We start from the raw sequence: 23,794 nt of genomic DNA, 5'->3' as shown, positions 1-23,794 counted from the left end.
AGCTGCCTTCCCCCTCCAAATCTTGTTGGGATGAAAAAACAAGAAGAATAAGAAATCTGTTGCAGTGTTGAAATACAGGGAAGGATGACATCACCAAACCAGAAATTCAGAATTCCTAGAAGATTTGAGGCAAATGGAATTGGACTGGTGAGAAGCTATGAGAGTTAGACATCTGGCCACAAAACTAACGGTCTCTTCTGTCCAAACAACACCCGGCTAGAAAACACAGCAGACTGAGAGCCTACTAACCAAACGTTACCTAGAGATAAACTTGAAAAGGAATGTACAGAAATCATTTGAAGCAAATTTTGATATTTTCCTAACAAAAAAAGAAGACAAATCAAAGGAGAGACATTTTGCTCTTCTGAATAAAGAGACAATATTGTAAAGACATCAATTCTCCCTAAATGATCTATAAATAAAATGCAAGGTCACTCTAAATCCAAAGGGGATTCGTTTTGGAATACAACAAATTGATTTAAAATTTCATCTGGAAAAATAATTTTTAGAAGCTAAGAAGTTTTGAAAAAAAGCAGTAGGATGAGAAGTGACCTGTCCTGCCAAGAAGCCACGGAGAGATGAATGGATTAGCAGGACAGAACACAGTGCAGATTGCAGGGTTAAGTACACATGAGACTTAACCTCTAGTCAAGATAGCATTGCAAATAGTGGGGAAGGATGGATCATGTAATAAATGTTGATGAAACAATTTACTATTCACTTGGGGGTGGAGGGGTTTGTTTAAAATCTTACCAAGTATCCTAAGAAAAACAAATTGAGCATAGAGAAAAAGAGAGAGAGACAGAGAGGAACCAAAAAACAGACTCTTAACTAGAGAGAATGCACTGACGGTTACCAGAGGGGAGGTGGCTGGGGGTGAACTAGGTGATGGGGATGAGGAACGGGTTTTGTATGTGTTGAATCATTAAACTGCACACCTCGAACTAGTATTACACTGTTTGTTAACTAACTGGAATTTAAATAGAAACTTAAAAAAGAATTTAAAAAAAATGAAATCTTCCTCAGTATCAAATATAAGAATAATATTTAACCAAACATAAAATCCCCATAAAAATCCCAGAGGAAACACTAATCATTATTTTTAAAGTAACTTTGGAGTGAAGAAGTCCTCTCTCGGGTGATACAAAAGCCAGAAAAACAAAGGAAACCACTGGCAGCTTTAACTACATTAAAAATGAAAACTCTGTGTAAGAAAAGACATCATGAAAAAGATGTAAGACAATAAAAACACTAGGGAGGGGGTGTTTGAAACGTCCCATGAGAAAGGATGAAGTCAGATCCTTAGTATGCAAAGAACTCCCCCAAGAGTCCAGCTCAACGCTGGGCAGGTGTGCTGCCTGGGCCGGGAGGGGCCTGTCCTCTCTGCTCTGGCTTGTCACCTGCAAAGAAAGGCACTACCAGCAGCACCTTTCCTGTGCGTGTGGCAACTACATGCGATGCTGTGTGTGAAGCACTTGGCCCCGAGTCTGAGCAAGGCAAGGAAATCATCGGACAGGCAAGGCGAAAGCATGTTTCAGCAAGGTCACGGGCTGCACTACCACCTGCAAAGAAGGGAAGAAGACACTGGAAAGCCTCTTCGGCGTGTTTCCGTATGGGCAGCTGGGCCACATCCACTCAAGGCACATTCATTCGAACCACCCTAAGCAGTTGCTTAAAATGACGAGATAGATCAGTATCTACGGACAGAGAAAGAAGTCCACCAATTCAGGACACAGCCACCCCTATTAACTCACGCAGCCCGGATGGACTGAAAGTCTAGTATGTGTCGGGTACTGCTCTAGGGGCAGGGCACAGAGCAGCGAAGGAAAAGCTGGAAGTCGCCGCTACATTCTAGCGGAGGCGGTGGACAATACATAAGGCACACAGTGAAACATACGGAGTGTCGGCGGAAGGTGAGAGAGGGAAAAAGTAAAGCAGGGCTTGGGGCCAGGCAGCGGGGGACGAGGGTTACGATTTGAAATGGGGAGGTCTGAGAAGTGCTGGACATGTTTTCAAACACTTGCGCACTAACGTGGTCACACTCCACTGTTAGTATCATTGCCTCTGAAAAGTGTACGGCACTTTCGGGACGCCTGGGTGGCTCAGTCAGTTAAGCATCTGCTCTCAGCTCGGGTCATGATCTAAGGGTCCTGGGATCAAATCCTGAGCTGGACTCCTTGCTCAGTGGGGAGCCTGCTTCGGCCTGCTTGTGTTTTCTTTCTCTCTGACAAATACCGTTTTTTAAAAAAAGTGTCCAGCACTTTCATTTTCCACTTTTTGTACACATCAGTATTGTTTCTTTTAAAGTAGGTGATAAAATAGTGCTGTGAGCAGCAGAGCATTCAGGGAGAAAACTGAACTTCCACAGACAAGCTCTCGGGGATGGCTGACGGCCAGGTAGTCCAGCCTGAGGGTGGAGTCGCTGCCCGGTGCTTTGGCACCACCTGGTGGCCATTTCCTGCCATGTCAAGGAAAAAAGGCAAGGTGCACAATTGTACAAACCACCACCTACCTGCCCTGTAGACGGGAACTAGAAGGAAAAAGGGCAGCACAAATGCAATTTCACCTGTTGGGGTGACAGGGTTGTAGCGAGATCTATTTAGCTTGGATTTTCTATCCTAGCTTTACAATGTTTCATTCATTTATGTGTAACTGCAATGGAGCCGTCCTATGGACAGCCAAATGTGCTCGAGGGGCAGAAAGGGGGAGGTGGGTCAGGGAGCACAGACCCATAAAACCAGGCCATCTGCACACATGTCCCCAAGAAGGCTGGGAATTCAGAGTGACAACTTCAGGTCACTCAGTCTGTGGAAGAGGAGGCTCTTCCCCAGTAGGAGTTCCTAAGGGACAAGGTCCCAAGAGTGGCTGGGACGAGCAGTTCCATACCTGCCCTCAAGGATCAGTCACTAACTGAGCATGCGCACAGACTACTGAACCAGCGCCTCTTCACCAGAGCCCAGAGGAGACAGATGGATAACCCCCCGGTGACGGGGAGGGGACACTGATCACACCAAGGGCTCTGCCTGGGACACTTGTCCCTTCTCTGTCCTTCTGGTCCTCAGTCTATGGAGGGCCGCTCCACTGTGTGCCTCCATTTAGCCCGCCACAGCACCTGTCACCCTGACAGGGCATCTCCCCAGGCATCTCCCCACTCAGCCAGGAGCTCTGCGAGGTGAGTCACGGCTATCTCATTCGCCCCCAGAGATGGCACCTGCAAGTCCAATGTTCTGGGTTTGAATGCAGCTCTGCCACCTACCACCTACATGACGGCGGGCAAGTGTCTCTCTAAGCCTCAGTTGTCCCTCCGTGCCCCCCTCGTGCAGCTGTTGTGAGGACTAGCAGCACCAGCCACCGGCACTCAGGAGTGCTGGGGTGCCAGGCGCTCATCTCAGGGCTCCGCAGGCATTAAGTCCCTGAGCTGAGGCGACCCTGTGGGGTAAGTGTTGTTACAGTGTCTGGCACAGGAAGTTCTTAGTATTTGAACCGCAGCTCCCAGCACGGTACCCAGCAGTTGGCTGCGTTCTCAATAAAGATAGAGGAAATACTCCCCAAACCTACTGTGACAAGGGGCAAGGTCAGAACAAGACTGCGAAGCTTAAGCCACTCCAACAGCACCCCCAGTCACCTGGTTCTGCTGCCCCCCAAAAAGGTTCAAGGACTGCACAAAAGGACTTCAAGCAGAGAAGGCCCTCCGGTGGGTACAAGCACCCCCTACAGCACTGGGGAGGGTGGGGGAAGGAAGAAGTGATGTGAGTACCTGGGGCTGATGTGAGAGGGGGTCAGAGTGGGGGGACAGCACACTCTGGGCTCAGGGTCAGCGCGGGCAGGACCCGGTGGAAGCTACCTCCCAGGAGCAGCCTCAGCTAAAAGCAGGTAAGACTCGCCTTAATGATCCCTCTCGCCGGGATCGCTCTCAGGGTCCCTATGGACACCTTCAACACACCCAACCAGTACTGGCTTCATTCGAACATCATGTCCTATCCTTGCTATCCTTGCTTTCCAGGTGCTTCCTTAACCTGATTCCTTGCATTCCAACCCACTCCCAAGTGGGCAGGGCTGTGGTCCCCACCAAGGAAGTAAACAAGGGGCTGAGAGGTACCAAACCCGCCTCTGGGGGAGCACGTTCTGTGGGGGAGTGTGCGGTCCCCCTGCCGGCCGCATGGATGTGGCATCCAGCCACTGAAGGACAGATGTGCAGACAAGAACAGTGCCAAACTGTTTCTGGAGCTCACCGGTGGCCATGCCTATCCTGCTGTCTCTCACAGCCAGGTGTCCACAGGGGCCGTGAAAGCATCCTTCTCCCCGCTCTTCTCCTGGCTCCTTCCTGCTCTCCTTTCCAGTCTCATTTCAGACGTTCCTTCCTCCAGGAACCCTTCTGTGACCCCCTCTATTATGTCTTCCTCCTCCTCCGTGGCACTCATCACAGTTGTCCTGAATCATGTGTTCGTCTTTCTTCCCCAACCACACAGCTCTGGCAACACTCAGCTGCCTCTCCAAGACCTCCAGTAGAGGGTCATGCAAGCTGGTCAGGAGCTGGCCCACAGGCTCCAGGACTCACGAACTCTTTCCCGAGCACTGTCCACCTCTTTACTTTTTCATGAGATGAGAACATATAAAACCTTATCGTTCATGTCATTGTTATACAGGGCCTATCTACTATATGCAACCAAATCTCATCCTAACATACCTTCTGATCCCCAAAAGTCAAAACTGAACATTTTTCCTTCCAGAACACAAGGAAACAACTACACCTCTATGTTTCATCTGCTCTGTTTAATTAGTGTCCTAAGAATGGACCGCTTCCTTCCCCACTCTCAGCCCTTCTCCCAAGCCTAAGGTTTTGCAAACGTGGTTTAGAACCTTTATTTTCAGCTTATCATGAACTGAACACAACAAAAACCACCTCGCAGCAGCGCCAGCCCCCGAGATGAAAGCGTACGCAGGACAGGCACAGCGCTCCCCGCTGCGTCCTGTGCTCTTGCCTGGTCTCACCGTCTCTGCCCTGCTTTCACTGTCCTTCCGCTGCAGAAACTGACCGGGCATTTTCTCAGCTGCACTGAACAGGCACTGTATGTTTTACGCCATCATGTCTCCGAAACGCCTTTCTGGTGGCTTCTGGGCTAGGTGTATGGAGGCCCGTGGCCCCTCTCCTTGACAGTCTGCAGACACCGGTCCAGGGTCTTCCCACCTCCAGGGTCACATGTGGGAAGCCCAATGAGAATCTAATTCTCTTTCCTTTGAAAAGCTGCTTTCTCTGTACAAAATTTTAAGATTTTTCTCTTTCTTCTTGGAGTTTAGGAATTTTACTAGAAAACAGGTTAAGTGTTGGCTTCAGTGTGAGCCAGATGAATCCAGCGTCTGAAGAATCACATCTTTCTTCGGTTCACTGAAATTTCCCTCTACTGTTTTTCTATTACGTCTCTATCTGTTCCTTTTTCTCCTTCCAGAATTTTCTATTCTACTGGCCTCCAGCTGGACTCCTGGCTAAGGCCTCTAAGTGTCTCACCTGTTAATGCATTATTACCATTTCTTTGTATCATTGTTCTGGGTTGTGAGGCATTTCTTCTCTTTGGCCTCCCAAATCACTACTTTCAACTTCTTCTACGGATCTCGGAGTTTAAAAGCCACGTTTTTTCGTCCCAAAAGAGCCTCTGGCACACTCCCGTCTCACCCCTTTGGGAGTGAATTAAAGTTCTTGTGAATTAAAGTTCTGAAGGCGTCCGTCCCATTCATCCCGCCTCAAAGAAGCTACTGTTCCAAGTGTGAAGTTTGGCTTCCCTGCTGTCTACGACCAAGTCCCCAAACGCGTGTGGTCATTTGTCTCCGCCTGCGGAAGGACGCGGGTTGCTGCAGCCTCCGCCCAGGACAGACGGCCTGGGCTCCTGCAGCGCAGCAAGCCTCGGGGCCCGGACAGCCTGGGAGCCTCTGTTCAAGAGAGCTCAAGGGAAATACCTTGGTGAATGGCATCTTCCCGCTGAGTAGCAGGGAGGGATCCTCGGCCCTTGGGTCCCCACCCAGGTGAGGACAAGAAAGAGGAGTCCTCTCCCACTGGCAGAGGCCGGGCGCAATCCTGCCCAGATCGCCCATGAACCACAAGTGGGCAGTCACAGCCTTTCCCCTGAAATCCAGTTCCACTATTTTTGGTCTTTCTTCTTTTAATTTTTTTTAAGTTCATTTTTTAGAATTTATTTTTAAGTAATTTCTACACTCAGCCTGAGGCTCAAACTCCAACAATTCCAAGATCAAGAGTCACATGCTCTTCTGACTGACCCAGCCAGGCACCTCATCCCGGAATCCAGTTCTAACCAGACCCAAGAGCGCAGACAGGGAGTCCAATCCCAGCTCTGCCCCTAACCTGCTGTGTAACTTCAGGGAAATCACTTCTCTCTGAATCTCTTTGCTGTGTGCTCCCAGCTCTAAACCAGCAGTTGTCTCCAGCATCCTCCTTAAGGGAACCAGTTCCCACCAGCAGGTAAGTTTCGGGGAAAGTAATTCTACTAAGCACTACATACATGAACTGCTTGTGTTGTATTTAATTATGCAACAGCAAGGAAGACTGAATCCCTAGCAGGAAAGCATCAGAAACTTCACCTTCTGCCTCTTTCATGATAATGGTTTGACGGAGGGGTAAGGCGACTAGAAGAATCTGAAAGATATTTTTTCAAAGATTGTATTTATTTATTTGAGAGAGAGAGAGAGAGAGCCTTTGGCTCAGGTCATGCTATCAGGGTCCTGGGAAGGAGCCCCACATCAGGCTCCCTGCTCCGTGGGGAGTCTGATTCTCCCTCTCCTTCTGCCTGCCACTGCCCTGCTCATGCACACACTTGTGCTCTCTCTCAAATAAATAAAGTCTTCACAAAAAAAATAGGGGCACCTGTGTGGCTCCGTTGGTTGAGCCTCTGCCTTCAGCTCGGGTCATGATCTCAAGGTTCTGGGATCAAGTTCCACATCAGGCTCCCTGCTCAGCCAGGAGTCTATTTCTCCCTCCCTCTGCCTCTTCACTGGCTTGTGCACACTTTCTCTCACTTTCTCTCTCTCTCTCTCTCATTCTATCTCTCAAATAAATAAAATCTTTCAATAAAATAAAAAAATAAATAAAAATAGTGAAATGAAATGAGAGGAGAGGAGATGAAATGAAATGAAAAGAAAAGAAAAGGAGCTCCCCAGCTGCGGGTAATGCAGAAAAACATTCTTGGAAGAGGGGCCAGAGAGGATGCAAAGACTCTCGGGGAGCAAGAAAGGGGACAGGTGGGACAAGAGGTTGACCTGTAGAGTGAAGTCTCTTGAAGACAACGACCACATCTTATCTGGCCTTCCGCCCTCCTCCCATGGCCAAGCCCCTCACACGAGAGCTGGCCTTTCTGGGGAAGGAAGGTCTGAGCAAGGAGAGTGAAAGCTGCGCGGGCAGCTGAACTAGCAAGAGGACAGGCGTGTGCAGGGAGGGACGGGGACCTGACAGAGGTTGAGAGAAAGGCAGTCACCCCAGCTATTGGCGAGTGAGACACAGAACGTCTGCCTTCTGACCACCAGAAGCAAAGGGGCGGCAACACGACAGGGTAGCAACAAGAGGTTCTGTACAAGTAGGAGGTGGAAGAAGAAAGGGAAAGCCCCTGGTGCAAGAACCAGCAGAGAAAACCTCAGCATTTAATCTGCAAAGGAATCCCTGAAACACGTCTGCACACCTGGCTGAGGACGCCCGGCCCCCCGAAAGCCAGGCTGCAGTTCCTCAGCCCCGCCGACCCCATCGGGCACGAGCTTTCTCTGGCTGCACCGCCCCCGATCACCGGTCCCGCCGCGCCCCTTCCGGCGCCTGTCCAAGAAAGCGCATCTCACGAAGGTCCATAAACCAACTTACCAGGAATACATGATGGGCTTCATAATTCCAGGCCAAGAGGATATACCATCCCAGCACGTTGCTTTCCAAACAGTAGCCACTGTAAAAGTAGGAGGAATAACTCCGTTGACTTCGATGTTTCCATATGGTAAGACTTGTTTTTCAAAGCTCAGCAAGGTCAGACCAACGTTAGCACTCTAAGATCAGATTTCAACCTGTTCTTTGAAATGTCAAATACTTTTCCCATAGATCAATATTTGATACCACCACTAGCCTACCAGGTAGCAGAGCCTGTCCTAAATGTATCAAAATCAACTCAACTTCTTCGGCTGCCCCCCTGTTATGACTCCGAGCCTCGGCTCACCAAACTTCCAGACCCTTCACTACCAACAGCTGAGAATTATTAAGCCAACACCTCTAAAATACATATGTTTATTTGTAAGTTAAACATACATTCTAATGTACCAAAGTGTTCCATACATTATAAAAGAAGTGATTACAGCAATAAAGATGAAATAAATAAGGTAAAATGATTATTTTACATTATTCACCAACAGTACAACAGTACACCTTCATTCTCATTAACTAAGTTTTAATAGGAGCATGTGACTCATATGCTTCCTTTTTCCAGTGTTTTTTTTTTTTTAAGATTTTATTTATTTGAGAAAGAGAGACAGAAAGAGAGAAAGAGAGCATTAGCTGGGGAAGGGGCAGAGGAAGAAGGAGAAGCACGTTTGCCAATGAGCAGAGAGCCCTACACAAGGCTTGATCCCAGGACCCTGAGATCATGACCTGAGCCAAAGGCAGATACTTAACTGCCTGGGCCACACAGGCACCCCTTTGTCAGTGTTTTAAATACACTTTCTACAGGGGCACCTGGCGGCTCAGTTAGTAGCACGTGCGACTTGATCTCAGGCTCCACACTAGGCATGGAGCCTACTTAAACACACTTTCTACAGATGTGCAATATACATACAGAAAAGTGCACACAGCATAAGTGCACACATCCAAGCATTCTCAGAGTGAATACATGCACCCAACAGCCAGACAGAGAGAAGGAACATCACCAGCCACCCCTGTCCGGAGCCCACTGCATCCCCTTCTACCACCCCCCACCCCCCGAGGACAGCCACTGTTCTCATTTCTAACAGCGTAGATGAGTTCTGTTCAAACCTTAAATGAATGGGATCACAGAGTTTATAATCTTTGTGTCCGAACGAATACTATACCTGGGACATTCATCCTGATCTTTCATTGAATTGTTATTCATTAACTCTTACTGACTACAGCTGTCCACTGTGGGAGTTTACCACATGTATGTGTCCATTCTACTGCTGATGGACACCGGGATTTTCCAGCCTGGCCTATGATAGGTGGTGCTGCTCCAAACATTCTTGAGAAAGACATTGGGTACACATTCGTATGCCTTTCTACAGGGTTGACACCCTGGAGCGGAATTGCTAGGTCGCAAGTAAGTGTATGTTCAGCTTCAGGAGAGGATCGTCTACCCACGTGGCTGACACAGTTTATACTCCCGCCAGCAGGGCCTGGGAGTTCTGGCTGTTCCACATCCTCTCCAGCATGTGATATGGTTTTGGTTTTGTTTTCATTATAACCACCCTGGCGGATAAGATATCACAAAGTAAGTATTACAGTTCCTTGTAAAGATGGGGAGAGTGAAATTAAGTGCCTCTCTCAAGATCACAAACGTAAGGGGAGTCAGAGCAGAATTTCAGGTCTTTGGACTTCAAAACAGGTATTTGCAGAGAAATACTGTTTCCAACATAACAAGAGGCTATAGCACTAATAAAAGAACATGCTTCTAGACTACACCCACGGACTATGCCCATCCAAACACCCAGCTCATGACAGGAAAAGCAGCATAAAATGGTCTACCAATCCAACTTTGAGACAGACACATAGAAAAAGTCAAGACATATATACCCCAAGCATTAATAAGAAGATGATGGCTGATAAAAAAGAAAAAAATCTTGCCATTTGCAACAACACGGATGGACACAGAGGGTACTATCATGCTAAGTGAAATAAGCCAGACAGAGAAAGATAAATACCATATGATTCCACTTATATGCAGAATCTTAAAACAAAACAAAACACCCAAACTCTTAAATACAAAGAACAAACTGGTGGTTGCCAGACCAGAGGTGAGGATGGGGTCATGGGTAAAGAGGTGAAAGGGATTAAGAGGTTCAAACTTTCAGTTATAAAATAAGTAAGTCAACACCACAATAAAAAGCATTTATACAGCAAAGGAATCCATCCACAAAACAAAAGGCCAGCCTAGTGAATGGGAAAAGATAGTTGTAAACAACATATCCAATAAAGTGTAATACCCAAAGTATATAAAGAACTTATATACCTCAACACCAAAAACACCCCAAACAATCAGATTTTAAAATGCCCAAGGGATCTGAATAGGTATCTTTCTAAAGAAAATATACAAATAGCCAGGGGCGCCTGGGTGGCTCAGTGGGTTAAGTCTCTGCCTTCGGCTCAGGTCATTATCTCAGGGTCCTGGGATTGAGCCCACATCGGGCTCTCTGCTTGGAAGGGAGCCTGCTTCCTTCTCTCTCTCTGCCTGCCTCTCTGCCTACTGGTGATCTCTCTGTCAAATAAATAAAATCTTAAAAAAAAAAAAAAGAAAGAAAAAGAAAATATACAAATGGTCAACAGACACATGAAAAGATGCTCAGTATCACTCATCATCAAGGAAATACAAATCCAAACCACAGCGAGATATCACCTCACACCCGTCAGAATAGCTAGTATCAAACAAGACAGGAAATAACAAGTGTTGGTAAGGATATGGAGAAAAGCAAGCCCTTGTTCACTGCTGATAGGAATGTAAATTGTTGCAGTCACTGTGGAAAAGAAAACACTTATGGAGGTTCCTCAAACAATTAAAAATAGAAATACCATATGATCCAGTAATTCTACTACTGGGTATTTACCCAAAAAAATAAAAACACTAATTAAAAAAGATACATACACCCATGTTTGTTGCAGCATAATTTACAATAGCCAAGACATGGAAGGAGCTTAACTGTCCACTGATAGAAGAATGGATAAAGAAAATAGAGCATACATATATACACAATGGAATATTATTCATCCATAGAAGAGAATGTGATCTTGCCATCTGTGACAACATGGATGGACCTAGATGATATCATGCTAAGCGAAATTAGAGAAAGACTAATACAATACAATTTTGCTTACAAGGAGAACCTAAAAAACATATCAGACTCTTAAATACAGAAAACTGATGGTTGCCAGAGGGGAAGTGGGTGGGTGACAAGCAAAATAGGTAAGGGGGATTAAGAGGTACAAAGTACTGTAACAGTATTAAATAAGTATTAAGTAAAATAAGTTACAAGGCTACCTGGGTGGCTCAGCTGTTAAGCGGCTGCTTTGGCTCAGGTTATGATCCCAGGGTCCTGGGATCAAGCCCCGTGTAGGGCTCCCCGCTCAGCTGGAAGCCGACTTCTCCCTCTCCCATGCCCCCTACTTATGCTCCCTCTCCCACTGTGTCTCTCTCTGTCAAATAAATAAATAAGATCCTTAAAAAAAAAAAGTTACAGAGATAAAAAGTAAAGCACAGGGAATACATTCAATAATAACTGCAATCATAATGTATCATGACAGATGGTAATTACATTTATCATGACGAGCACTGAGTAATGTATAGACTTGTCAAATCACTAACCACTATGTTATACACCCGAAACTAATACCACATTGTATGTCAACTATATTTCAACAATAAAAATAAAAAGAAAAGAAAAAACAGATAATGGCTGCTTTTTAATTTTTTGGGGGCTTTTTTTTTTTTTACTTTTCTACAATTAATATTTAATAATAAAGAAAAGAGGAAGAGAAGTCCAAAATAGTGGAGTAGGAGACCTTAGTTTCCTCTGGTCCCAGGAATTCAGCTGAATAGCTATCAAATAACTCTGAACACCCATGAACTCAACCAGAGGTCAAAGAAAAGAATAGCTGCAACTCTACAAATAGAAAAATGACAACTTTCTGCAAAAACAACAAGACGGGAAAACATACCTCAAAAAAGAGAAGAGGCAATACTGACTGCCAGGGACCTAGTCAGTATGGACGTAAGTAAGAAGTCATAATAAGAGTTCAGAATAACAATTATAAAGATACTAGATGGGCTTGAAAAAAGCAGAAGACACTAGAAAATTCCTTTCTGGAGAAACAAAGGGACTAAAATCTAACCAAGTTGAAATAAAAAAGGCTATTAATGAGATGTAATTTTAAAAAATAGAGGCTCTGACTGCTAGGATAAATGAGGCAGAAGAGAAAAATAGTGATATATTAGACAAAATGATGGAGCATAAAGAAGCTGAGAAAAAAAGATAAACAACTGGTGGATCATGAGGGAAGAATTCGAGAGATAAGAGACACCATAAAGCAAAACAATATGAGAATAATTGGGATCCTAGAAGAAGAGGAAAGAGAGAGGGGCAGAAGGTACATTGGAGCAAATTACAGTGGAGAACTTCCCTAATCTGGGGAAGGAAACAGGCATCCAAGTCCAGGAGGCACAGAGAACTCCCCTCAAAATCAATAAAAATAAGCCAACACCCTGACATATAATAGTGAGACCTGCAAATCTCAGACAAAGAGAAAATCCTGAAAGCAGCTCAGGACAACAGATCTGTAACCTACAAGGGTAGAAACATTAGATTTGGCAGCAGACCTATCCACAAAGAGCTGGCAGGCCTGAAAAGACTGGCATGATACATTCAAGGTGCTAAATGAGAAAAGTATGCAGCCAAGAATACTTTATCCAGCTAGGATGTCATTCAAAATAGAAAGAGTGGGGCACCTGTGTGGCTCAGTGGGTTAAGCCTCTGCCTTCGGCTCAGGTCATGGTCTCAGGGTCCTGGGATCAAGCCCCGCATTGGGCTCTCTGCTCATCAGGGAGCCTGCTTCCCTCCCTCTCTCCCTCTGCCTGCTTCTCTGCCTACTTGTGATCTCTGTCTGTCAAATAAATAAATAAAATCTTTAAAAAAAAAATAGAAAGAGTGATAAAAAGCTTCCATGATAAACAGAAACTAAAAGAACCTGTGCCCACCAAACCAGCCCTACAAGAAATATTAAAAGGGATCCTTTAAGCAAAAAGAGAGCCCAAAAGTACCACAGATCAGAAAGGAACACAGACAATATACAGAAACAGTCATTTTACAAGTAATACAATGGCACTAAATTCATATCTTTCAATAGTTACTTGGAATGAAATGGACTAAATGCCCCAATCAAAAGACACAGTGTACCAGTTTAGATTTAAAAAAAAAAAAAAAAAGCAAGATCCATCGATATGCTGTCTGAAAGACACTCATTTTAGACCCAAGGAAACCTCCAGACTTAAGGTGAGGGGGTGGAAAACCATTTATCATGCTAATGGACATCAAAAGAAAGCTGGGGTGGCAATCCTTATATCAAACAAATTAGATTTTAAACCAAAGACTGTAATAAGAAACAAGAAAGGACACTATATCATAATTAAGGGGTCTATCCAACCAGAAGATCTAACAATTATAAATATTTATTCCCCTAACATGGGAGCAGCCTTTTATATATGCCCATTAATAACAAAATTAAAGAAACACATCGATAATAGTAGTAATAATAGGTGACTTTAACACCCCACTCATTGCAATGGACAGATCATCTAAGGAGAAGATGAACAAGGAAACAAGGGCTTTGAATGACACACTGGACCAGATGGACTTCACAGATATATTCAGAACATTCCATCCTAAAGCAACAGAATACGTATCCTTCTTGAGTGCACATGGAACATTCTCCAGAATAGATCACGTACTGGGTCACAAATCAGGTCTCAACTGGTACCAAAAGATCTGCATCATTCCCTGCCTATTTGTGTACTACAGTGCTTTGAAACTAGAGCTCAATTACAAGAAGAAATTTGGAAAGAACACTAAAAAATGGAGGCTAAAGAGCATCTTATTAAAGAATGAATGGGTCAACCAGGAAATTAAAGAAGGATTTTAAAAGTTCATGGAAATAAATGAAAATGAAAACACAACTGTTCAAAACCTTTGGGATGTAGCAAAGGCAGTCCTAAGAGGGAAGCATTACAGACTTTTTCTTTTTTTCAAGAAACAAGAAAGGTCTCAAATACATAACCTAAACTTAACATCTAAAGGAGCTAGAGAAAGAACAGCAATAAAACCTAGCAGGAGAAGAGAAATAATAAAGATTAGAGCAGAAATCAATGACATGAAACCAAAAGAACAGCAGAACAGATCAATGAAACTAGGAACTGGTTCTCTGAAAGAATTATGAAGATTGATAAACCCCTGGCCAGACTTATCAAAAAGAAAAAAGGAAGCACCCAAATAAATAAAATCCTGAATGAAAGAGGAGACATGACAACCAACACCAAAGAAATACAAACAATTTTAAGAACATATTATGAGCAACAATATGAAAAAAAAAAATTGGCAATCTGAAAGAAATGGGTCCATTCTTAGAGAGTATAAACTACCAAAACTGAAACAGGAAGAAATAGAAAACATGAATAGACCCATAACCAGCAAGGAAACTGAAGCACTATTCAAAAAAAAATCTCCCAACAGGGGCGCCTGGGTGGCTCAGTCGGTTGAGCCTCTCTGCCTTCAGCTCAGGTCATCATCTCAGGGTTCTGGGATCGAGACCTGAATCAGGCTCTCTGCTCAGCAGGGAGTCTGCTTCTCCCTCCCTCTCTGCCTACTTGTGATCTCTCTCTCTCTCTCTCTCTCTCTCTGTCAAATAAATAAATAAATAAATAATCTTTAAAAAAAAAAAATCTCCCAACAAACAGGAGTCCAGGGCCAGATGGCTTCCCAGGGGAATTCTACCAAACATTTAAAGAAGAATTAATGCCTATTCTTCTGAAGCTGTTTCAAAAAATTGAAATGGAAGGAAAACTTCCAAACTCTTTTTATGAGGCCAGCATTACCTCTTCAATCCCAAAACCAAAGACCCCACCAAAAAGGAGAATTACAAACCAATATATCTGATGAACATGGATGCCAAAATTCTCAACAAAATACCAGCCAATAGGATCCAACAGTATATTAAAAGGATTAGGCACCACGACCAAGTTGGATTTACTCCTGGACTGCAAGGGTGGTTCAACATCCATGAATCAATCAATGTGATACACTATATAAATAAAGAAAGGACAAGAACCATATGATCCTCTCAAAAGATGCAGAAAAGGTATGTGACAAAGTACAGCATCCTTTCTTGATTAAAACTTTTCAAAATGTAGTGACAGAGGGAACATACCTCATTATCATAAAAGCCATATATTAAATGCCCACAGTGAATATCATTCTCAATGGGGAAAAACTGAGCTTTTCCCCAAAGGTCAGAACACAGCAGAGATGTCCACTATCACTACTGCTGCTCAACATCGTACTAGAAATCCTAGCCCCAGCAATTAGACAACAAAAAGAAATAAAAGGCATCTGGTATGTGGAAAATCCACAAGACTCCACCCCAAAATTGCTAGACTCATGGGAATTCAAAAACATGGCAGGATATAAAAATTACTGCACAAAAATCAGTTGCATTTCTATAAACTAAAAATGAGACAGAAGAAAGAGAAATTAAGGAGTCGATCCCATTTACAATTGCATCCAAAACCATAAGATAACCTAGGAATAAACCTAACCAAAAAGGCAAAGGATCTATACTCAGAAAAGTATAGAACACTAATGAAAGAAATTGAGAGAGACACAAAGAAATGGAAAACGGGGGAGCCTGGGTGGCTCAATTGGTTAAGCAGCTGCCCTGGGCTCAGGTCATGATCCTGGGGTCCTGGGATTGAGCCCTACATCAGGCTCCCTGCTCAGTGGGAAGTCTGCTTCTCCTTCACCCTCTGTCCCTCCTCCTGCTCATTCTCTCTCTCAAATAAAGAAAATCTTTAAAAAAAGGAAAGAAAGAAATGGGAAAACGTTCCATGCTCATGGACTGAAAAAACAAATATTGTTAAAATGTCTATGCTAGGGGCGCCTGGGTGGCTCAGTGGGTTAAAGCCTCTGCCTTCGGCTCAGGTCATGATGCCAGGGTCCAGGGGTCGAGCCCCGCATCAGGGTCTCTGCTCAGCAGGGAGCCTGCTTCCTCCTCTCTCTCTCTCTCTCTGTCTACTTGTGATCTCTGTCAAATAAATAAAAATAAAATCTTTAAAAAAACAATGTCTATGCTACCTAGAGCAATCTACACAGTCAAAGCAATTACTACCAAAATATCATTAGCTTTTTTCACAGAGTTGAAACATATAATCATAAAATTTGTATGGAACCAGAAAAAAAACCTGAATAGCCAAAGGGATGTTGAAAAAGCAAAGCAAAGCTGGTGGCATCACAATTCCAGACTTCAGGTTCTATTACGAAGCTGTAATGATCAAGACAGTATGGTACTGGTATAAAAACAGACGCACCAATCAATGGAGCAGAATAGGGAATCCAGAAATGGACCCTCAACTCTGGTCAACTAATCTTCAACAAAGCAGGAAAGAATGACCATCCAATGGAAAAAGGAGAGTCTCTTCCATAAATGGTGTTGGGAAAACTGGACAACCACATGCAGAAGAATGAAACTGGACCATTTCCTTAAACCATTCACAAAAAATAGACTCAAAATGGATGAAAGACCTAAATCTGAGACAGGAATCCATCAAGATCCTAGAGAACACAGGCAGCAACGTCTGTGATCTCGCCCACAGCAACTTCTTGCTAGACACATCTCCAAAAGTAAGGGAAACAAAGGCAAAAATGAACTATTGTGACTTCAGGATAAAAAGCTTTTGCACAGTAAAGGAAAGAGTCGACAAAACCTAAAGATAGCCAACAGAATAGAAGAAGTATTTGCCAATGACACATTAGATAAAGGGCTAGTATCCAAAATCTATAAAGAACTTATCAAATTCAACACCCAAAGAACAAATAATCCAATCAATAAATGGGCAGGAGACATGAAAAGACAATTCTCCAAAGAAGGTACAGACACACACAAAAAATGTTCAACATCACTCAGCACTATGGAAATACAAATCAAAACTACAATAAGATCACCTCACACGGGTCAGAATGGCTGAAATTAACAATACAGGAAACAAAAGATGTTGCTGAGGATGTGGATAAAGGGGAACCCTCCTACACGGTCAGTGGAAATGCAAGCTGGTGCAGCCACTTTGGAAACAGCATGGAGGTTCCTCAAAAAGTTGAAAACAGAGCTACCCTACGACCCAGCAATCACACTACTGGGTATTTACCCCAAAGATAAAAATGTAGTGATCTGAAGGGGCACATGCATCCCAATGTTTACAGCAGCAATGTCCACCATAGCCAAACTATGGGAAGAACCCAAATGTCCATCAACAGATGAGTAGATAAAGAAGATGTGGGAGATACATACGCGTGTGCACACACACACACACACACACATTGGAATATTACTCAGCCATCAAAAAATGAAATCTTGCCATTTGCAATGATGTGGATGGAACTAGAGGGTATCATGCTAAGTGAAATAACTCAACCAGAGAAAGATAATTATCATATGATCTCACTCATAAGTGGAATTTAGAAAACAAAACAGAGGATCATAGGGGAAGAAAGGAAAAAATAAAACAAAATGAAAGCAGAGAGGGAGACAAATCATAAGAGACTCTTAATCACAAGAAACAAACAGGGCTGCTGGAGGGGAAGGAGGTGGGGGTGGGGTAAGCGGGTGACAGATATTAAGGAAGGCACGTGATGTAATGAGCACTGGGTATTATGTAAGACGGATGAAACACTGACCTCTACCTCTGAAACCAATAATACATTTTATGTTAATTAACTGAATTTAAATACTACAAATGGGGAAAACAATAAAATTAAAAATAAAAAAATAAGGAAAAGAACTATTTTTCTTAAAGATTTAATGTATTTATTTGAGAGAAAGAGAATGAGAGATAGCAAGCATGAGAGGGGAAAGGTCGGAGGGAGAAGCTCCCCGCCGAGCAGGGAGCCCGATGCCGGACTCGATCCCAGCACTTCAGGATCATGATCGGAGTCGAAGGCAGCCAGTCAACCAACTGAGCCACCCAAGCGCCCTGGAAAAGAACTATTTTTTTAATTGAGACATAATTACATACCATAAAATGGGCCCTTTTAAACTGTAGAACTCAGCAGGTTTTAGCATATTCACTAAGTTGTATGGTCATCCTCTCTACCTAATTCCAGAATATTTTCATCAGCCCCAAAAGAAACCCTGTACCAGTTAGCACTCAATCCTATTCCATCATCTCCCTGGCAGCCACTAACCTACTGTCTCCACAGATTTGCTTCTTCTAGACATTTCATAAAAACAGAATCATGCAGTATGGGTCTTTCGTGTCTGGTTTCTCTAGAATGCATCCAGGTTCATCCACATTGCAGCATGAATCAGTACTTTGTTATTTTGTAGCTAAATAATATTGCATACTGCGGATGTGCCCAGCTCTGTGTAGTACGAATAACACTGCTACTGCTATGAACATGCCCGTACAAGTTTTCACGTAAGTGTCTGTTTTCAGTTCTCGTGGGTACATACCTAGCAATGGAATTATTCGGTCACAAGGTAACTTGATGTTTAATTTTTTAAGAAACTGCCAAATTGTTTTCCAAAGAATTTACACCATTTTACATTTCCATCAGCAATATGCCGTCCTACAGAATGACGGTGCAGGGGGTGCCTGGGTGGCTCGGTCAGTTAAGCGGCTGGCTGCCTTTGGTTCAGTTCATGCTCCTGGGGTTCCGGGATTGAGCCCCACATTGGGATCCTTGCTCCGTGGGGAGTCTGTTTCTCCTTCTCCCTTTGCCACTCCCCACCACTTGTGGGCTCGCCCTCTCTCTCTCTCAAATAAATAAATAAAATCTTAAAAAAAAAAAAAATTAAGGTGCCAAGCAAACCTCTCAGGGCAGTTCAAAAAGATGAGGCCCAGAGGAGTCACCACCAAAGTGGCCCCAGGCATACTGTACACCTGCACAGCACTTTATTGGTTAGAAAACACACACCCAGGCAGACTGGCGGGCAGAGAGCTTGCTTTCAAATCTTTTATTCCACCGTGTCCGTAGAGTTCTGTATAGGGCAGAGTGTGCTCATGTGCACAGGAAAAAGCAGGATTTCCTGCTTTTTCTGTTAATTATGGCTTCATGTTATATCTTCTCACCATGATTTCATGTGTATATATTTCACACTCATCATCACAACTACTACTTTGAAATCATTTTCTACTTCAATGGCTCCACTCTCACTGCCGGTCCTTTCCTTCTTTGACTTGCCCACGGACGGTCTTTTATATTAATTCATCTCTCAGTGACACAAGCATGCTTTCCAGTATTTCCCCCCCAAATGGTGCATAGGTGTAGCAAAAGCTACACATAAGGTATGTCCTTGCACAACTGAAAAGAATTTCTGTTACCATCCAATAGGAACTAAAACGGGACAGAGAATAAAATTCTTTGGTCACGGCATTTTCCCTCAGAACTCAATGGGCACTGCCTCCCTGCTCTCCGGCTCCTATGCTGTAGGTAAGTCTGAGCCTAGCTAAATTTTTTTTCTTTGATTTCCTCACCTCCTGCCCGGATGCTAGTGGTATCCTCTCCTTATTCTTAAAGTGAAAAAATTACTTCACCTGGCTATTTAAGGTGGTAGCTAATTTTTGCTAATTTTGCCTAGTTCTCAATGAGCCATTATAATCTACAGATTCGGGTCCTTCTTCCGTTCAGAAAGCTCGTGGCTTCCTTCTATGCCATGTGTGCCCATCTCCAGTCAGGTCCATCATCCACATCTGGGGCCTCCTCTGCTACTTCTCGTCCCTTCTGAGAGCACCAGTGTCCTCCTCCTGACGCCCTTTCTCGGCAGTGCCACAATTCCAGATGCGGGCACCATGTGCTTTATCTCCTTATGTGCTCTGAGTCCACATGCCCCTTCCTCGTCTCTGTCTGCTGATTCATCATCGTCTCACCTTTCACAGCATCGAGAACTTCTTGAGAGGACAAAGAAGATGATGTTTGAAGCTGGGAAACCGTTTTCCCAAAGCTTGCTCTTCCTCTTTTTCCCGCATGCCTTTGCTCATTTCCCTTGATCCTGAGTGCCTCCTCTCTAGTGCTCCTTTTCGTTTTTGTTCATTTTCAGTTGAGGACAGGTGAGGTCTGGCCCGATATCTACCTAAAAATTGTAGACAGATTCTCTTTGGTCCTCTCTCTATTCACCCTAATGCACTCAAGGCTTCTCAGACAGGGCTGTGGGTGAAGGCCCGGCACAGCATCTGTCACTCAGCACGCTTCAGTGACTGCCTTCCTATCTCTTGCCTCAGTTTCCTCTTCTATAACACTGGAAAGCTGAGCTCACCTTTAAACATCACCAGGCTCTACATTTTTTTATAGTACTCTTATAAGTCATACATATTTAAACTTTCATTTTAGTTTGGAGTCAATTATCCAGGATTTTATTAAATACATGTATAAGCAAGTAATAACCTATTTCTTAAGAAAACCTGCTATACTTTTTTTAAAGTTAAGCAAACCACAAATGTTAAGCTCAAGAAATAGATTTCATTTGATTACACATAAGAAAAAAGAGAATTATAAATAATTTACCAAAAGCTAGCAGAGTACATGCCCTAGGGAAGTACTGGGTATAAAATGTATATAAGAAAAGAAAATTAAAAAAAAAAAAAAAGAAAGAAAGAAAGGAAGGAAGAAAGAAAGAAAAGAAAAGCAGACAAGAAGCTATACACAAGCAACGGAGAGTTAGTCTTTCCTTGTCAGTCTGCCCAGCATCCCATCCATTCTAGAACCTTCTGTCTTATCTAAACACTGAAGACCAGGTAGAAAGCACTGTGATAACTATGTCATTGCTGGGCTTGTCTTTTCAGAGCCTACAGACATTATAAGGGTTAATATTGGTCAAGAGTTTTTAATTTTTTTTTTAAAGATTTTATTTGTTTGTTTGACAGAGATCACAAGTAGGCAGAGAGGCAGGCAAAGAGGCAGGCAGAGAGGGAGGGGAAAGCAGGATCCCCGCTGAGCAGGGAGCCTGATGTGGGGCTTGATCCCATGACCCCGAGTTCATGACCCGAGCAGAAGGCAGAGGCTTTAATCCACTGAGCCACCCAAGGTGCCCCAAGAGTTTTTAATTTTTATTATTAAATTTTATAAATTTTATTAAGTTTTAATTTTTATTTTATTTATTTGATACAGAGAGATCACAAGTAGGCAGAGAGGCAGGCAGAGAGAGGGGGGAAGCAGGCTCCCTGCTGAGCAGAGAGCCCGACACAGGGCTCAATCCCAGGACCCTGAGATCATAACCCAAGCCGAAGGCAGAGGCTCAACCCACCGAGCCACCCAGGCGCCCCTGGTCAAACATGTGTTTTTATTGGCACATGCTCTGCACACATTATCCCATTTAATCCCAGCAACCACCTGTTAGGGGCTCTCCTCCAGGGTCTCTGGCACTCCCACATGGGCATACCAAGAATGCAAGGTCCTGACCACCTTTAACCAGCCCATTTTTCAGGGTTGTGCCTGGGGGGATGAGACACTGTCTCCCTCAGGGCTGAAAAGCAGGCTTACTTACTGCCTGCTATAAAGCCACAGGTCCCCCAGATCAGTGTTTCCCAGCTGTGACAGTGCACAGCATCCATCCCAACCTATGGAATCACCCCCATGGGAAGTGGGGGTAAGGGAAATGGACATACACACTGATGCTAGTAATAAAGTCCTTTGTCTGTGACTCAGGCATTACACAAAGATAGAAAGTAGATAGGGGAAGTTCTGCCTCCTAACTCCTCCCAACCCGAGTCGTGCAGCCCACCTCTTCTAGATCCCACGATAGAGCTCAGCATACATCTTCCTGTCTTTAACTCCAGGTTTCTCCTTTCACTAACACTCAGCTGGAGTTTCCACTGCAACAGGAGGTCAAGCAATTCTTTCTAGCTTTGAAAGCCAAGTGGCCCAACAATGTAATAATCGTTCCCTCCCTCGCTATTGTGTAACTTCTGATGGCTCATGAATTAAGCTACTGGACAAGTTAGGGGGAAAAAAAAAAAAAAAAACACACTTCTTTTCCAGTCTAGTTTCCTGCTCTTACCCAAGCACCATATAGAATTAATAAATTATTGGGGCACCTGGATGGCTCAGTGGGTTGAGGCCTCCGCCCTCAGCTCAGGTCATGATCCCAGGGTCCTGGGATCAAGCCCTGAATCGGGCTCTCTGCTCAGTAGGGAGCCTGCTTCCTCCTCTCTCTCTCTCTCTCTCTGCCTGCCTCTCTGCCTACTTGTGATCTCTGTCTGTCAATAAATAGATAAAATCTTTTAAAAAAAGAATAAATTATTGCTTTATTGTAAGTTGTGAAGGTTCAACCATTTATAGGCCATATATACCTGGTTAATCTCTACTCTGAGACTCCACATCTGTTAAACAGGGCCAGTAATGGTGAAGCTGGCCCCCAATAGCCATCTTCTTCTCCTTCTTTAGTAACAGAAATTCTGGTTTTTAGATGGACATATGGTTACCTTGAATAGAGATTACATTTCCCAACCTCCTTTATTGTTCGGTGTAGCCATATGGTAAAGATCAGGCCAATGGGCTGCAAAAACTATCATGCACAAATTCTGGAAAATGGCCCCTAAAGGCTGGAATGCAGATGCAAAAAGCTAGAGATCCAGCAGCCATTTCAGGACTTGAAGTGACCTCAGACTTGGAAGCCATTCCCAAGAGAACCTCATCATGGAACAAGACAGAAAGAACCTGAGTCTCTAACCACGTAGGCTCTATAACTCCCCAACCTGATTACCTCTTGACTTCTCACACATAAGAGAGAAATTTCTATCTTATTTATGTCTTTGTTATTTTAGTTTTCTGTCACTCATACCCTCCTCCCTCCTAAGGAGAAAGATAAGGGTTATGAGAATATGTACTGTAAAATATACCCAACCAATATCTATTTTTATATTCCCCCAACAAAGGGTCCAGCACTGTTTTCATACACAGCAGACAAACTCAAATATTTGTTGAAATGAACAGGAATCTGGGAGAATGAAGGCCATTTCATTGCCCTATAAATTTGTCAATGTTTCTACCAATTTATTTTTCCAGATGAATATCACTATTTTACCAAGTTTTATAGATTATCTCATTGGAATTGCCAACATTTGGAGACATGGTATTGTCACTATTACTATGTTTAGACTTCCCTGGAAAGAGCCAGAAATTAAATGATGGCTTATCAACCGAATGATTTTCATCCTATCCATTCAAAAAGCATTTAATAGGAGGCTACTCAGTAACAAGCCTAGTCATAAAAATGAGACGTTGGGAAAAAAAAAAAAATTGAGACTTTGGCATTAACAAACAAACATCAGGTAAAAATAATCTCTAATGCCACCTCCCCCAATGTTCAGCAAAATACTCAGGGAGAGAGAAGAGGTGATACAAATCCACACCATCACTAAAGACAAAGGCTAATACGCTGTTTTGTCCTTATCACCTCCAGCTGTTGATCCAGGAGCCTTTTGCCTCTCTGCTTTACAGCCAACAAAACTCCTTTGATCAAAGTTCCTGGCCTAGTGCTGTTTCATTTCCTATCACATAATGTTTCTGGGATTCCCCATGGTCACACTTATCCTCTCAGTGTTTGAATCTTTGCCAGCGGATCCAGTCTTCCCTCCCATATGGTGATGTTCACACAGCTGAACTGATTCTTACTGAAGTTCCTCTTTACGTCATACACGTGCTACACCGGTGGGGTTCCTTCCAGTGCAGGTTTCCAAGCTGTACTCACACGAGGACCGTATCATCGTCGTTGTCGTTGTTGTCACCATTATTACTGTCGATTATTGAGCCATTATTCTGTGACAGATACTTTGATAAGCAC

General features: G+C 43.7%; 1 protein-coding gene across 8 annotated transcripts in view; it reads right to left on the bottom strand.

Moving 5' to 3' along the window:
* Positions 1-23,794, bottom strand: part of RALGPS1 (Ral GEF with PH domain and SH3 binding motif 1) — a 270,593-nt gene that overhangs the window by 233,290 nt on the left and 13,509 nt on the right. For 7 of the 8 annotated variants that reach the window (XM_045082428.1, XM_045082426.1, XM_045082430.1 and 4 more), the window contains one exon: positions 7,856-7,934. The exons of the other annotated variant lie outside the window; for it this stretch is intronic. The gene's annotated coding sequence lies outside the window, so the exon portion shown is untranslated. The remainder of the gene's footprint in view (positions 1-7,855; positions 7,935-23,794) is intronic. 8 annotated transcript variants of the gene reach the window in all.

The sequence above is a fragment of the Mustela putorius genome, unplaced genomic scaffold (assembly GCF_011764305.1).
Source record: "Mustela putorius furo isolate JIRA1106 unplaced genomic scaffold, ASM1176430v1.1 tig00000596_pilon_pilon_pilon, whole genome shotgun sequence".
Lineage (NCBI taxonomy): Eukaryota > Metazoa > Chordata > Mammalia > Carnivora > Mustelidae > Mustela > Mustela putorius.
The sequence above is the reverse complement of the archived record's forward strand: the minus strand, read 5'-3'. Positions and strand labels throughout refer to the sequence as shown.